At 37.1% G+C, this 15,183-nt stretch overlaps 1 pseudogene; it reads right to left on the bottom strand.

Annotated features, from left to right (window-relative positions):
* Positions 1–4,414: 4,414 nt before the first annotated feature.
* On the bottom strand, positions 4,415–5,350 carry LOC138438263 (olfactory receptor 6C2-like; annotated as a pseudogene).
* Positions 5,351–15,183: the final 9,833 nt, after the last annotated feature.

Here is a 15,183-nt window from a genome sequence, read left to right as displayed (position 1 = left end):
CTAATGATGTTCTCCACGGGAAATCCTTTTCTACCTCAGCATGGAGGAAAGTAAGAAGGCTTGTGATATTTACAAATGGAAATATCTTCCTATGCTATTAATAAATAAATTGCGGCTGAGAAAGAAATGTGGAACACCTAGTGCATCATATGCAGAACTGCAGAGCCGGTAACTCTGGCATTAATTACTTGTTAACAGAACATTGCACATACACAGTCACCAAAATTCACCTGCTTCGTGGAGAATGCAGAAAAGAAAATCCATTTATCACAGTGGCCATTGCTTAGCGCTCAGATGCATTAACAGAACTTCTGAGTAATTTGGGGGTCAAATAAAAGAATATGAGAACAGACAGGAACATTAAAAAGAGAAAGAGTTAGAGGTTGAGGCTTTAATTTGCTGTCTGCCAAAGTCTCTGTGTGGATTATAGAATGAATGCTCAAAATAATTTTTTTGAACTAGAGGTTATTAAGTAAACTGAGACTAAAAGGAACAAAGCGGATTAAGAATTCAGGCAGTCTAATTCTAGAAACTGCAAAAAGCACAGGAAGTTTACTTTGAAAAAAACGTTCAGTTCAGTTCAGTTCAGTAGCTCAGTCATGTCTGACTCTTTGCGACCCCATGAATTGCAGCACGCCAGGGCTTCCTGGCCATCACCAACTCCCGGAGTTCACTCAGACTCATGTCCATCAAATCAGTGATGCCATCCAGCCATCTCATCCTCTGTCGTCCCCTTCTCCTCCTGCCCCCAATCCCTCCCAGCATCAGTCTTTTCCAATGAGTCAACATTTCACATCAGGTTGCCAAAGTACTGGAGTTTCAGCTTTAGCATCATTCCTTCCAAAGAAATCCCAGGGCTGATCTCTTTCAGAATGGACTGGTTGGATCTCCTTGCAGTTCAAGCCACTCTCAAGAGTCTTCTCCAACACCACAGTTCAAAAGCATCAATTCTTCCGCACTCAGCCTTCTTCACAGCCCAACTCTCACATCCATACATGACCACTGGAAAAACCATAGCCTTGACTCGACAGATCTTTGTTGGCAAAATAATGTCTCTGCCTTTGAATATGCTATCTAGGTTGATTATAACTTTTCTTCCAAGGAGTAAGCATCTTTTAATTTCATGGCTGCAGTCACCATCTGCAGTGATTTTGGAGCCCCCCAAAATAAAGTCTGACAGTGTTTCCACTGTTTCCCCATCTATTTGCCATGAAGTAATGGGACCGGATGCCATGATCTTCATTTTCTGAATGTTGAGCTTTAAGCCAAATTTTTCACTCTCCTCTTTCACTTTCATCAAGAGGCTTTTTAGTTCCTCTTCACTTTCTGCCATAAGGGTGGTGTCATCTGCATATCTGAGGTTATTGATATTTCTCCCGGCAATCTTGATTCCAGCTTGTGCTTCATCCAGCCCAGCGTTTCTCATGATGTACTCTGCAGAGAAGTTAAATAAGAAGGGTGACAATACAGCCTTGACATACTCCTTTTCCTATTTGGAACCAGTCTGTTGTTCCATGTCCAGTTCTAACTAGTCCATAGGAAAGCAATATAGGGATTTGGGGTCATGTTTCCATAACATTAAAGTTAGTCTTAAATGTCAGTGCAATTTTTTCTGATTAACTTTAATAGAAAGAAAAAAAACCTTCTTTCTAAATGCTATTTAAAACAGTTTTGTTATTTACTTATTAAACTTATGTTGACTTATATTATTTAAAATAGTTTTAAAATTATAACTTTTTCTTGGTCTATAAGGCAAAAATAAAATTCACTCTTTGATTATTTCTATCAGCTTTGGATGAACAGTGACTGTGCCCTTGGCAATACGATGCTGATGAGGACACAAAGTTTAAAATAAAATTTACCAACATGGCTGGAAATCTAGTCATAAAAGCTGCTGTAAGATAATCATAGGATACAGTAGGAAGAGTTACAGGAACAGTTAACTCCATCTTGAAGTATTAGACATGGATTCCTGGTAGAAATGATCTCTAAATAAAAACTCAGAAAAGATGAGGAGACTGGAGAGAGTTCAAATAGAGACATCGTTAAGGAGAGAAGGAATAGCACATGGGAATTTCCACAGGGAATTTAAGCATAGCCTTTTGTGAAAACCTACAACTAGATAAGTTAGATGGGGAAAAAAAGGAGACATAAATTAGCTGCCTGATGCTGTAGACTGACCTGTTTATCATTAAGGTGTATTATCTCTTGATAGCGTCCAGAATCATTATACTGGTGGAACAGGGCAAGAAGTTATGTAAATTGTATGATTTGCTACTGGAAATATCAGAAAGATTCTCATACACTTAAATTTTATGATGAGGCCAAAAGAGACTAATTGATAGGATTAAAGTTAAAGTAGTAATTTGATAGTGAATATATACAAAAATATATACATATATAAATATCTTGTCCCTCATCAAGCATTTACCTGTTAGCTTTCACATCTATTGAGATTTTCTAACTCCATCATTATGTCTATGCTTTTTAGTTCATACGTGACTATGAACTAGTTTTCCTTTATATATTCATTCACTTTTTTATATTTATGATTAGTCATTCACTTTTACATCAAGTATTTTTATCTTATTCTGTGAATAATAAAACACTGCTTTATTTATCATATGATTCTCAATTCATCTGGATTGTATGTATTCATTCCTAGATGTATTCAACTGGAACCCTTTTAAACTTGGGCTTTCCATTTCTCTCCCTTGAATCTTGGCTGGTCCTGTGACTAGTCTGGTGAATAGAATGTGGTAGAAAGACATTGAGTCTAAGACTCTGGATTCTTGCATGATTCTATTCTCTTCCTCGCAGCCCCACGATCTTCCCAAAACACTATCTAGAGAATAAAGCACCACCTAGAAGAGATCTCAGTTATCCTAGTAAGGAGTCATTAAACTACTAAAATTGTGAAAGAAGCCAAACTAGGTAAGAAGACTCAGGCATCCTTACCGACAATCCTATGAACCCAGCCAAGATCAGCTGATGTCTGCTAAAATTGGCAGAAACACCCAGTGACACAGAAATTCAAGTTTAAAACCACTGATCTGGGAATGATTTGTTATTTCATAGTAAATAACTGCAGAATGTGACAGGTGCACATGTGAGAGACTCCAAACAGACAGCTAGGAAGGGGTGCAGGGAAGGAAATCTTTGTAAGAGGAGACACCTAGAACACAGGTCTAGAAATGAAAGTCAAAAACATTCCAGTCTGGACCATTGAAGTTTTCGGTGAGAAATGCAAAAATTATGGGGTGGGAGGTGGGAGGGGGGGTTCAGGATTGGGAATTCATTTACACCCGTGGCTGATTCATGTCAATGTATGGCAAAACCAATACAGTATTGTAAAGCAAAATAAAGTAAAAATAAAAATTAAAAAAAAAAGAAAACTAAAAAATAAAATAATAAAAACAAAAAACAAACAAACAAAAAATAACCAAATGTAGAGCATCTTTATTTGAGAAATAATAGTGAAGATTATACTTTCCATTTTTTCAATGTTAAAGATGATCTTTGAGGAGACAATATGCCTTCATATTGGATTCCTTGTCTATAGCCCAAGACTTCCTTGTATTTTGCTGGTTTAATTTTCTTTAAGTCTAGAACTTTATTTTTCTGAGATTTATTGGCTCCTGTTGGTTTAATTTAACCATATTTATGACTTGCATTGTATTATGTATTCAGCATCAGACTTTCTTTATGAGCATAAAGATGACTTTACTGCCTCAGCCGAGTTTATCAGATCATTGCTACCTGGATGATGAATTAATGTAGAGGCCATGCTTTTCACTTTAGAGAGAATTTAGTGAGTCTAAACTTTAAATCTTTGGGATTTCATGTTTCTTTTACAGGGTAGATGTGAATCTTCAGGTTTCTAAACTCATATATTTTCCCCTTCTGTGTTAAAACCCATTCCTTTTTGCTCAAATTAACTCATTATTGTTTTCAATAATTAATCCCTGCTTAAGAAGAGTGATTGAAATCATATATATGTCTTTTGAATGTCTGTACTAGAAAAAAACAATGAATACTATCACTATATTATTTTCCTATCAATTCAAGAATTCACTATTTTTTTCACATAAGATTTAATAGTTCTCTAATTGATCAAAACCAAGATAGAGTTTAGGAAATCCCATATTCCTAAAAATCTAATTTTATGTTCTCTTGATATGATCTATCATCTTGAAGAAAGGTTATTTTCAACAAGGGCTGAAATGACCTAACATGCTTATTTCAACAAGCTTTGAAATGATTATTTGGGGTCTGAGATTCAGTAATAACTATAAAAGCATGTTAACATTTCTAGACAATAGACCAGAGTACAATAGTTAAGAAATGAAGATTGTGACCTTAAGGCCCACTGCTCTTTTTAAATTTATATTTTATGCTTTGCTTCAACATTTGTTTACTTCTTTGACATCAATGAAATTCTGTTTATTAAATCTGTAAAAGTTTGTTTCACTTGTGTGTTCCTCAGTGTATAAATGAATGGGTTTAATGGGGGCAACTGAAGTAGTAAGCGCTGACACACACTTATTAATTGTCACTTCATCCTTTGCTGAAGGTTTGACATAGATGAAGATACAACTGCCATAGGTGATAAAAACCACAATCATGTGAGAAGAACAGGTAGAAAAGGCCTTCATCTTTTGCTGGGTGGAAGGGAAGTTTATGATGGTCCTGGTGATGTGCATAGAAGATATAACTACATACAGAAATCTCAGTATGTCAGTCAACACAGCAAGGACAACAGCCTTCTGTTCTATGAACCATGTGTCTGAACAAGAGATCTTTAGCACAGGAGAAGCATCACAGATAAAATGATCAATGACATGATAGTCACAGAATTCCAGATTTAAGCCCAGGCAGAGTGGTAGAAATATGACCAGACAACCTGCTATCCAACAGCAAAAAACAAATCTTCCACAGAATCTACTGCTCATAATGGCTGCATAATGTAAAGGTTTGCAGATGGCCACATAGTGGTCATAGGATATGATGGCCAGGAGAAACAATTCTGTTGCTCCAAAAAGAATGACAAAAAGTAGTTGAGCCTCACAAGCATTATAGGAAATAGTCTTGTCCCCATTTGATAAGCTGTATAAGAATCTGTGAATGAGGCTGTAGTTAATAAGATTTCTAAAAAGAATAAGCATTTGAGGAAAAACTACATGGCAGTTTTAAGGTGAGAATCTACTAAAGTGATTATAAGGATGGTCAGATTCCCAGTATAGGAATTCAATGTATAGGAAACAAACAGAAACATAAAAATCAGAACCTGCATTGGAGGATCATCTGTCAGTCCCAGGAGTATGAATGTAGATAATGTACAGTTTCTCATTGCTGACTTGTGCTTCTTCTCAAACTCCTCAGAAATTCAAGTGACATTGAACTGAGAAAACCTATATAAAATCATGAGGCCATGGCCACTGGTTAAAATAAAATCCAATCAAATCAATGAATAGTCATTTTCTTCTTTAACATGACAGTGACCTGCCAAAAGTCTGGAATTCTCAGTTTTGTTTTGTTTTGTTTTGTTTTGATGTGCATTAAAGAAATCCTCCAGGTCATGTTTTTCTGGAATAAGTTTGCACTAGAGTCCATATTTTCATACCCCCCATATGCTCTCTAATCTGTATTTTTCAATTAATCTAAACACTGTGCTCTATTTTCTGAAATGTATTTAGCTATATAATTAGAAAAGATCATCCATATGATATGATTTTGTGGGTTTTCTAATGATCTTTTCCTCCAAATAATTCTTCACTACTCACAGGTTCAAATGAGCTTGCAAGCTGCTTAAAGTGTGGGTCCCTGTTAAATGCAAATCAATGGCCGAGACTGATATTTTATACAGAGCCTGGAGGCCATGTATGCAGTATTTGAATGTTTGCGGTTACTCCAATGAACAAAGTTATTTCATTTTATTTTTGATATCAGGATTATCATGCAAATAACCTACATTCCTTTCCAGTTTTGCTATTTATCTTGAAGCTTCTACATCAATATCAGACTTTCCCTGCATTTCACTGTAATAGAACACAATGTTTGATAAGTACTACATAAACAAGTTACCTGCCTCAATATTGAGTAAATTAGTATCAGTGAAAAAACCCTGAAGAATTTAACCTCAATTGATTGTACTTCCAAAGTCACGAAGGACATGGGAGACAGGATGAAACACAGGTTGGAGGAGACCAAGGACACATGACAACTCTGTTTCAAGTAGTATCTTGAATCCTGCAACAGAAAATTGACATTAGTGGATAAAGTGGGAAAATCTGAATCAAATTTGTATTTAATTATTTTAATATTATTATTTTATTTTTTCAATTAACCCTCCTCTCCACTCAGACCCTTCAAGCCAGAGCCACAAAGCTTCTCTTTCCAGTGCCTTAGGGACTCTCAGTGAGCAATGAGGTTGGCCAGCAGGTTGCACATGCTCAGTCCACAGGCGTCAGCTTCTCTGGTAGGGATCTAGAGTGTGGCTCCGTTGCTACAGCCCTGGTCCGGGCACCTAGAGAGCAAGGGACTTGCTGTGGAGGTGGTGGAATCTTTGCTCTCTGCTCATGGACCTGTCCTTACATCTGTATTTTATTAGTTATTAGTATTTGTATACAGTGTTAATTCCTCAGTATTAATAATTCCACTAAGATTATGCAAGTTGCTCCTATTAGGGAGAGATGGGGTGAAGGATATCTGGGAACTGTCTGCGCTATATCTTCAGTTCTTCTGTAAGTACAAAATTATTTCATAATGAAAAATTGACCAAACGGAAATAAAAAAGAAAGAAAATGGGAAAAGCACCAGCAATTATTGAGCACTTTCCATATGCCAGACAGTAGGCTGAGGAAAGTCTTTCCGTGGATTATTTGTCTGGAATAATACATCCTCTCTTCCAACCCTTTGTTCTTCTTTAGCCATATTTTGGCGGATGTCCATTTTATTCTAAGTATATAGGATATCATTTGAAATGAATTTTGACAGTTAAAATTATGGATTAATATTAATCAGCAATATCTGAATTGCATGGATTCTGTCTATACCTAAAAGCCAAATTTATAACGTCAACTAATAAGACCCAAAACTTGGAGATTTTGACCCCCCTAATAGTACACTCTCGTGATGAGGAAGTCCTCCTTTAGAAAGAAATGTTACCTATGAAACAGCCCTTCAAAGTGCTTTCACCATAGGGGGACATTCACTTTACACACCAAAACAACATCTACAAGTTTGAGTGGAGTCTGTTTCATGATACGACTCTGCTCATTACCAGCTTCCCACCCTTAGTCTTTCCTTCACTAGACTGATATGGAACTTATAGGTTTTACAGCTTTTGGCTTAGAATCACTTCCTGCAAAAAAAAATTCTTGAAAATTCATTGTGTAAGTTATTTGACTCTCTTTTTTTGCCCCTCTAGATCACTATGCTTAACTCTTTGTTACCACTAAATATGTGAATGTAATTTTATTGAGATTGGGCTATGTCTTGTTCATTGAGAATCCACAGCAGCTAGCCCTATTTAGGAGAAGGCAATGGCACCCCACTCCAGTATTCTTGCCTGGAAAATTCCATGGATGGAGGAGCCTGGTAGGCTGCATCCATGGGGTCGCAAAGAGTCCAACACGACTGAGCAACTTCACTTTCACTTTTCAGTTTCATGCATTGGAGAAGGAAATGGCAACCCACTCCAGTGTTCTTGCCTGCAAAATCCCAGGGACAGAGGAGCCTGGTGGGCTGCTGTCTGTGGGGTCACACAGAGTTGGACATGACTGAAGTAACTTAGCAGCAGCAGCCCTATTTAAAGTTTGTCAAGAGCTCAATAAATATATTTATTGTAAAATTAATAAATTTTATATGTACACTTCTGACTCAGAACAAGCAGTTTGCTTAGTTAGAGAAATTTCCATTCTCTTTTTGACCCATTTTTTAATAGAAGTATGTAATCCCAAGAGGTTTCCCCAATTTTTTCCTAAAAACAACCAATTGAATTCTTCTGTGTTTTAGCTTCATTGAAGTATAAATGATATAAAAATGTACATTCATTTTATATGCCATATATAATCTCTGTTGTCAATTCCACTTCATTTTAAAATTGAGATCTTTAAGATATTAGTACACAAAATGCTACCTGTCATATTTAGTCCTAGACTAAAAAAAAGTTATTTAAAAAAATTTTTGATCAAAAAATATAATATATGTTGCATTCTCTGATTACTTAGGGCTTCGCAGGTGGCTCATTGGTAAAGAATCTGCCTCCAATGAAAGAAACTCAAGAGAATCAGGTTTGATCCTTGGGTGAGGAAGATTTCCTGAGGTAGGAAATGGCAACCACTCCAGTATTCTTGCCTGGAAAATTCCATTGACAGAAGAATCTGGCAGCTACATTCTATGGGGTAACAAAGAGTCCAACAAGACTGAGCACATAATTCATACACACACACACACACACACACACTGATTACTTACATAACAGCTAAATGAAATGTTTCCTATCCTTCAGTTATTATCTAGATACCTCATCACTTTCCTATATTACTGAATCAAAAGGCATTTGACACAGAGGCTTCACTTAAATGATTACCTGGAGTTTCACTTGGTTGCCTTACAGAATTCCCTTTCTTATCATTAAGAAAGGTAAATTTAAGCTCTTGCTTGCTACCTACTCCCATTTAGCCTAAAATATTTATAGAAAAAAAGAAAAAGTTTTGCTAAAAGTTAGCCTCCCTACCTCAACAGGAGTTTAAAGGTCATACAGAGACAACACAGCATTTCCAGTGGTGGAACAAGAATGAATTCTCTCTGCAGCCTAGATGCCTCCCCTCAGTGCTGTCATCCCAACTCCAGATAGCTGACTCTCTCAAGGATCTAACCTGTGTGTCCTGAGGAAAGAGACTAATCTTTTATTCCAAATTTATCACTATTTTTTTTTCGGTCCTTCATATTCCGCCTTCTTAACACTTCAATGAAACTAATTGACACTGATACTGATATAGATGTTAAAATACTGAATTTTTTACAATATGAAAGACTATTAGGGGATGGAGTCACTGACTTGTAAGCAAATAAGTCACTCAATTCACATATATTACACACAGTTTTTGTTTAAAATGAGGGAAAGCTTATGGCAGAGAACATGTAGGTGCATTTCTCTAAACTTCCATTGTATTTAGACAAACTTCACCATATTGATACATGAAAACAGTTTATCAATGATTGCCCTATATTTGCCAAACATATTAAGAGGCTACACTTTATAAGTAGTTGCTGAAACCTTTCATAAAATATTAATATGACAAGTCATATGAGTTATTTTGGGACAGATACTTTCCTCAGGGGAAAGCATCATTCTAGAGTTCAGAAAAGGGACAGGAAATGATTTTAAAAATATTTATTTGATAGTCATAATCTCTGATGTTCCCTGAACCCCAAAGTTGCAAAGGGTGAAAAAAGAAGTCACCCAGGAAGGTCTTATGGTGGAGAGAGAGGAGGGTGGTCTCTGCCCATTCTTAGGAGCACAGACTCCTACTCACAGAGGGCTCTGCAGTTGATAGTTTTCAGTAAGTCATCCTCTACCCACAGGAGATGAAGATTTTTCTCAACAGAAAGCCTGCCTCCCACTGAGTCCAGGAAGTCTTTACTCTGGAACTGAAGAGCTAACAGTAACTTAAATGGCTAGGTAGGGATCTCTCTCTGTTCCTAGGAAAGTTGATATTCTGATATTTCTGGCAGAGGAACATATTTCTAAACTGACAGAATTAAAACCAATACAATATTGTAAAGTAATTAGCCTCCAATTAAAATAAATAAATTTATATTTTAAAAAATTGACCCAGTTTTCAATTAAGTGAAACAAGCAAACATGTCTTAAATGTTACTAATGAGTCTCTTGTGTAATAGACTTTGGGGACAGATAAGGGAACACAGACCTGGGGAAAATGTCCTAAGAGAGGTGCCAGTAAACAACATTAGCATCAGAAGAAGCCAGGTATGCAATGATTAGTATCAGATTACAAGACAAAAGGTAACCATCTGTTATTTTATTTTAAAATTTGTGAGGCATTTATGATAAAGACAATGTTTCCAGTTTACTAAACTTGCAATATTTGTAATTAATGGTTGAATGTGGGCTTCCCTTACAGCTCAGTTGGTAAAGAATCCGCCTACAATGCAGGAGACCCAGGTTCGATTCCTGGGTTGGGTGAATCCCCTGAAGAAGGAAATGGCAACCCACACCAGTATTCTTGCCTAGAGACTCCCATGGACACAGCCTGCCAGGCTCCTCTGTCCATAGGGTTGCAAGAGTCAGACATGACTTAACAACTAAACCACAACCAATGGTTGAAAGTGAAAGTGAAAGTCACTCAGTTGTATCAGACTCTTTGCTCCCCATGGACTATACAGTCCAAGGAATTCTCCAGGCCACAATGCTGGAGCAAGTAGCCTTTCCCTTCTCCAGGGGATCTTCCCAACCCAGGGATCAAACCCAGGTGTCCTGCATTGCAGGCGATTCTTTACCAGCTGAGCCAACTGAGCCTCAGGGGAAGCCCAAGAATACTGGAGTGGGTAGCCTATCCCTTCGCCAGCGAATCTTCCCTACCCAGGAATCAAACCGAGGTCTCCTGAATTGCAGGCGAATTCTTTACCGACAACTATCAGGGAAGCTCAATTAAGTGTCAGTGTAACAATTCACATAATAATAGAGAAAAAATATTTTATCAAAAGAAAAGGCAAAGTGAAAATGTACTGTTGATAGTTTTCAGATATACCTTCCAGATCTTTATGATTCTTCTGTTTATACATTTCATGGGCCTTTTTAAAAAACTGAAGTATAGGTGATTTACTGTTGTATTAATTTCTGCTATAACGTGGTTCAATTATACACACATATGCAATCTTTTTCATATTTTTTCCATTATGGTTTATCATAGGATATAGTTCCCTGTGCTATAAGTAGGACCTTGTCGTTTATCCATTCTGTGTATGTACTAGCTTGTGTCTGCTAATCCCAGACTCTTGTACTATCCCTCTCCCACTCTTCTCCCCACTTGAAAACCATAAGTCTGTTCTCTGTGTATGTCTGTTTTTATATGGTAGATTAGTTGATAGATGTTATATTTTTAATTCCACATATAAGTGCTATCATATGGTATTTGTCTTTCTCTTTCTAACTTAGTATGATAATCTCCATCTACATCCATGTTGCTGCAGCTGGCATTATTTCATTTTTTATGACTAAAATTTAATCGTGTATATATGCTGCAGCTTCTTTATCCATTCATCTGTCAGTGAACATTTAGGTTGTTTCTCATGGGCCTTTTTACTTCTATATTTATTTATGATCTTACTCTATTTCATTAACATTTTAATACATATTTTTACATTTACATTTATATATTTTTTTGTATTTATTCATGTTCATATATTTTTATTTGTTTTATAGAAACATTTTAAAATGCTTTCCCTATGAAAAGTGAGTCACTCGGTCGTATCAGACTCTTTGTGACCCCATGGACTGCCAAGCTCCTCCGTCCATGAAATTCTCCAGGCAAGAATATTGGAGTGGGTAGTTGTTCCCTTCTCCAGGGGATCTTCCCAACCCAGGGATCAAACCCAGGTCTCCCACATTGTGGGCAGATTCTTTACCATCTAAGCCACCAGGGAAGCCCAGTGTTCTAAATCTGGTTAAAACCCTCTGTATGTGCATGCTAAGCCGCTTCAGTTGTGTCCAACTCTTTTCAACTCTATTTAGACTGTAGCCCACCAGGCTCCACTGTCCATGGGGACTCTCCAGGCAAGAATATTGGAGTGGATTGCCATTTTCTTCTCCAGGGGATCTTCCTGACCCAGGGACAGAACCCACATCTCTTATGTCTCCTGCATAGGCAGGCGGGTCCTTTACCACTAGCGCCACCTAGGAAGAGCTAAATTTTAATCATTTGGTCACACTGCAAGGCATGTGGGATCTTAGTTCCCTGACCAGGGATCAAGCCCGTGGCCCCTGCATTGGCAGCTCAGAGTCTTAACCATCGATCCACCAGAGAAGTCCCTAGTGCTTTGATTTTTAATATGTCTGTGTGTAATTTTCTTTGAACATCACTTTCATGAGTTGATTAAACTTCTTAAATGTATAGATTTACTTCTTTCCTAACATTTTGGAAAGTTTCCCGCCATAAATTATTCTTACATTTTTTTCTGTCCCAGTCTCTCTTTCTCTTCCTCTTGGATCCAAGTTACACATATGATAGACTTCAACATTGACCATTGGCCCCAGTATCTTTGTAAATTAAAAAGTTCACTTCTCCCTTTTATAAGGATTACAGTTTCTATTGTAATTTTCAATTCATCGCTTTTTTCTTCTGAAATCTTTATCCAATAATTAAGCTCAAAGTGTGACTTTTTTCAGAAACATACTGCATTTTTCATTTCTAACATTTTCCTTTTAAAACTACATGTTTTCTCTTTCTCTTCTGAGAAATTTTTGCTTTTCGTTATCTTCCTTTATCTCATAGCACAGTTGTATAGATTGATTTAAAATCTCTGTGTAATTCTATCAATATCTGAGTCCTCAGGACTTGGAACCTGCAAGATGTACTTCAGTCAATGATTTTTTTTTTTTTTGAATGGGTCACATTTTACCCATTCTTTATATAGTCCATGATTTTGGATTCTATCCTCACATTTTGAATATTATACTACATAAACTCTGAATTCTATTTTATTCACCTGGAAAATGTGAATTTTTTTTTAAGCTAGCAATAAACTCTTTGAGACTCAAACTACAAGCTTAGTCTTGTCTTATGTTATATGGCTGAACACTCAGTTTAGTAATTTAAACCTTTGCTAAAACTGTTTTTCTTTGTTGTTGTTTGAGCCATGGGCCTCTGGTTCAGGGTTCATCTTGAAATGAGTATGCTTATATATGTTATTAAGGTCTGCTCTTCTCTAACTCTTTCATGAATTCCTGCATTAGTGTCAGACCTGCCCAGAGACCTTTCCACGTATCCTGTTATTGTAGACCATATTCTGCTAATGACATTTAGTTTCAGTTGGTTGATGGGTTATTGGGACATTTTATATCCTTGTTGACTATCTGTCTAGTATTTCTATCTGCTACTGAGTAGTAACTTCAGAGAAGACAATGGCACCCCACTCCAGTACTCTTGCCTGGAAAATCCCATGGGTGGAGGAGCCTGGTAGGCTGCAGTCCATGGGGTCATGAAGAGTCGGACACGGCTAAGGGACTTCACTTTTCACTTTCATGCATGGGAGAAGAAAATGCAACCCACTCCAGTGTTCTTGCCTGGAGAATCCCAGGAACGGGGGAGTCTGGTGGGCTGCCGTCTATGGGGTCACACAGAGTCGGACACGACTGAAATGACTTACCAGTAGCAGTACTTAATTTTCCAACTGTAAATGTAGATTTTTTTTAATTTTTCATTTATTATGTTATTTTTTTGCTACATGTCCTTTGAAGTTCTGTTTTTAGATGCTTTATTAGTTTGCTCCCTGGAGGAAGGCATGGCAACCCACTCTAGTATTCTTGCCTGGAGAATCCCATGGACAAAGAATCCTAAAGGACTACAGTCCATGGGGTCACACGGAGTCGGATACAATTGGAGAGACTTGGCACACTTCACACTCATTAGTTTGCTTTCATAGCAACATAACATATTGGTAGAATAAGACAACAGAAATACATTGTCTAACAGTTCTGGATGCTAGAATTCACAAATCAAGTTATCAGTTTCTTCTGAAGAAGAGGAAGCTGAGCAAGTAGCTCTTCCATGCCTCTCTCTGAGCTACTGGTGCGGTCAGTATCCTTGGTGTTCCCTCACTGCATATCTCTAGTTTCTGCCTCCATTATCACCTGGCCATCTTCTTCCTCCATGTCTCTGACTTATATCTTCTCATTATTTGTGTCTGTCTTGCATCCAAATTTACCCTTTTAATAAGACCACTTGTGATACTGGAACAGAGCCCAGCCTAATGACCTCATCTTAACTTGGTAGAAGGTAGGGCTGGAGAAGAGGAGCTAGGGCCAGAGCCAGGTATGAGATAGGGTTTCTCTTCTGCTCAGAGGCCATCATTGCTTATTGGGAGTTGGGTTAGGTCCCAGGTTCCTAACGCAGAAGGCCCAAGGATTGGGTCTTAGCTGGTTCATTCGCTATAAGTTTGGTCTGGTTTCTCTTCCATTCCTACCCTGTTCTGCATGGATCTGTCTTGCAACCTTGGTTGTACATGACTCCTGCCAGTCTCCAGTTAACCTTCAGAATGAGAATCATTCTATATGTTGTGTTTGCAATGTGATCCTAGTTGGGGAGGTGAGTTCCATGGCTTCCTACTTTGCCATCTTGAAACACAAGCTTGAAACATTTTTAAGTTTGTATTTCTATACATCCTTGCCAACACTCATCATTTTTGGATTTTTTTGAAGATTAGTCATCCTGAAACCTAGGAGGTCTTCCAGGTATTGCTATGGATTCTTCTTATTTTAAATGTAAGCAATAATTTGAGAATGAAGAATAAGTTGTTCCTCATTAAATTAGTTTTTATATTGGTTTTCACCTGTAGAGACTTTCTAATTCCATCATTACATCTATGCTTGTTGGTTCACATGTGACTATAAGAAAAGTTTTTGTAGTTTTTGTATATTTCTTCATTTCACATCATATTTTTTATCTTATTCTATGAGATATAAAGCTTTGTTTCTCATATGATTCTCATTTTGTTCTAGATGTGTTCAACAAGAAACCCTTTAAGCTTGTGTTCTGTCTTTTTGATAAGCTTCCATCATTTAAAAAATAATTTAATAAGCTCAAGAAGTTTGAAACTACATCCTGTGCTGAATTCTAGATATTGTTTCCACATCCACTTCAATCCAATGTATCGATCCAGAGTCCAACTGAAAGAAGAAAGATAAATTTGGTGTGGGAGTAAACCAAACTGATGCTGCATTTGTGAAAATATTTAAAGAATTCAAGTAAGAAAGTGTCACATTAGCCCATGTACCTATTGACATTAATCTAGGACAAAGGAGGCAAAATATATAACAGAGAAACAACTGCATGTAAAGAATGAAATTATGACATTCTCTAATACCACACACAAAGTAGTATTGCAATGGATTAAACACCTAAGTGTAAAACTGGATACTATAAAACTCCTAGAGGA

This window comes from Ovis canadensis, chromosome 3 (genome assembly GCF_042477335.2).
Source record: "Ovis canadensis isolate MfBH-ARS-UI-01 breed Bighorn chromosome 3, ARS-UI_OviCan_v2, whole genome shotgun sequence".
In the NCBI taxonomy this organism is placed as follows: Eukaryota; Metazoa; Chordata; class Mammalia; order Artiodactyla; family Bovidae; genus Ovis; species Ovis canadensis.
The sequence above is the reverse complement of the archived record's forward strand: the minus strand, read 5'-3'. Positions and strand labels throughout refer to the sequence as shown.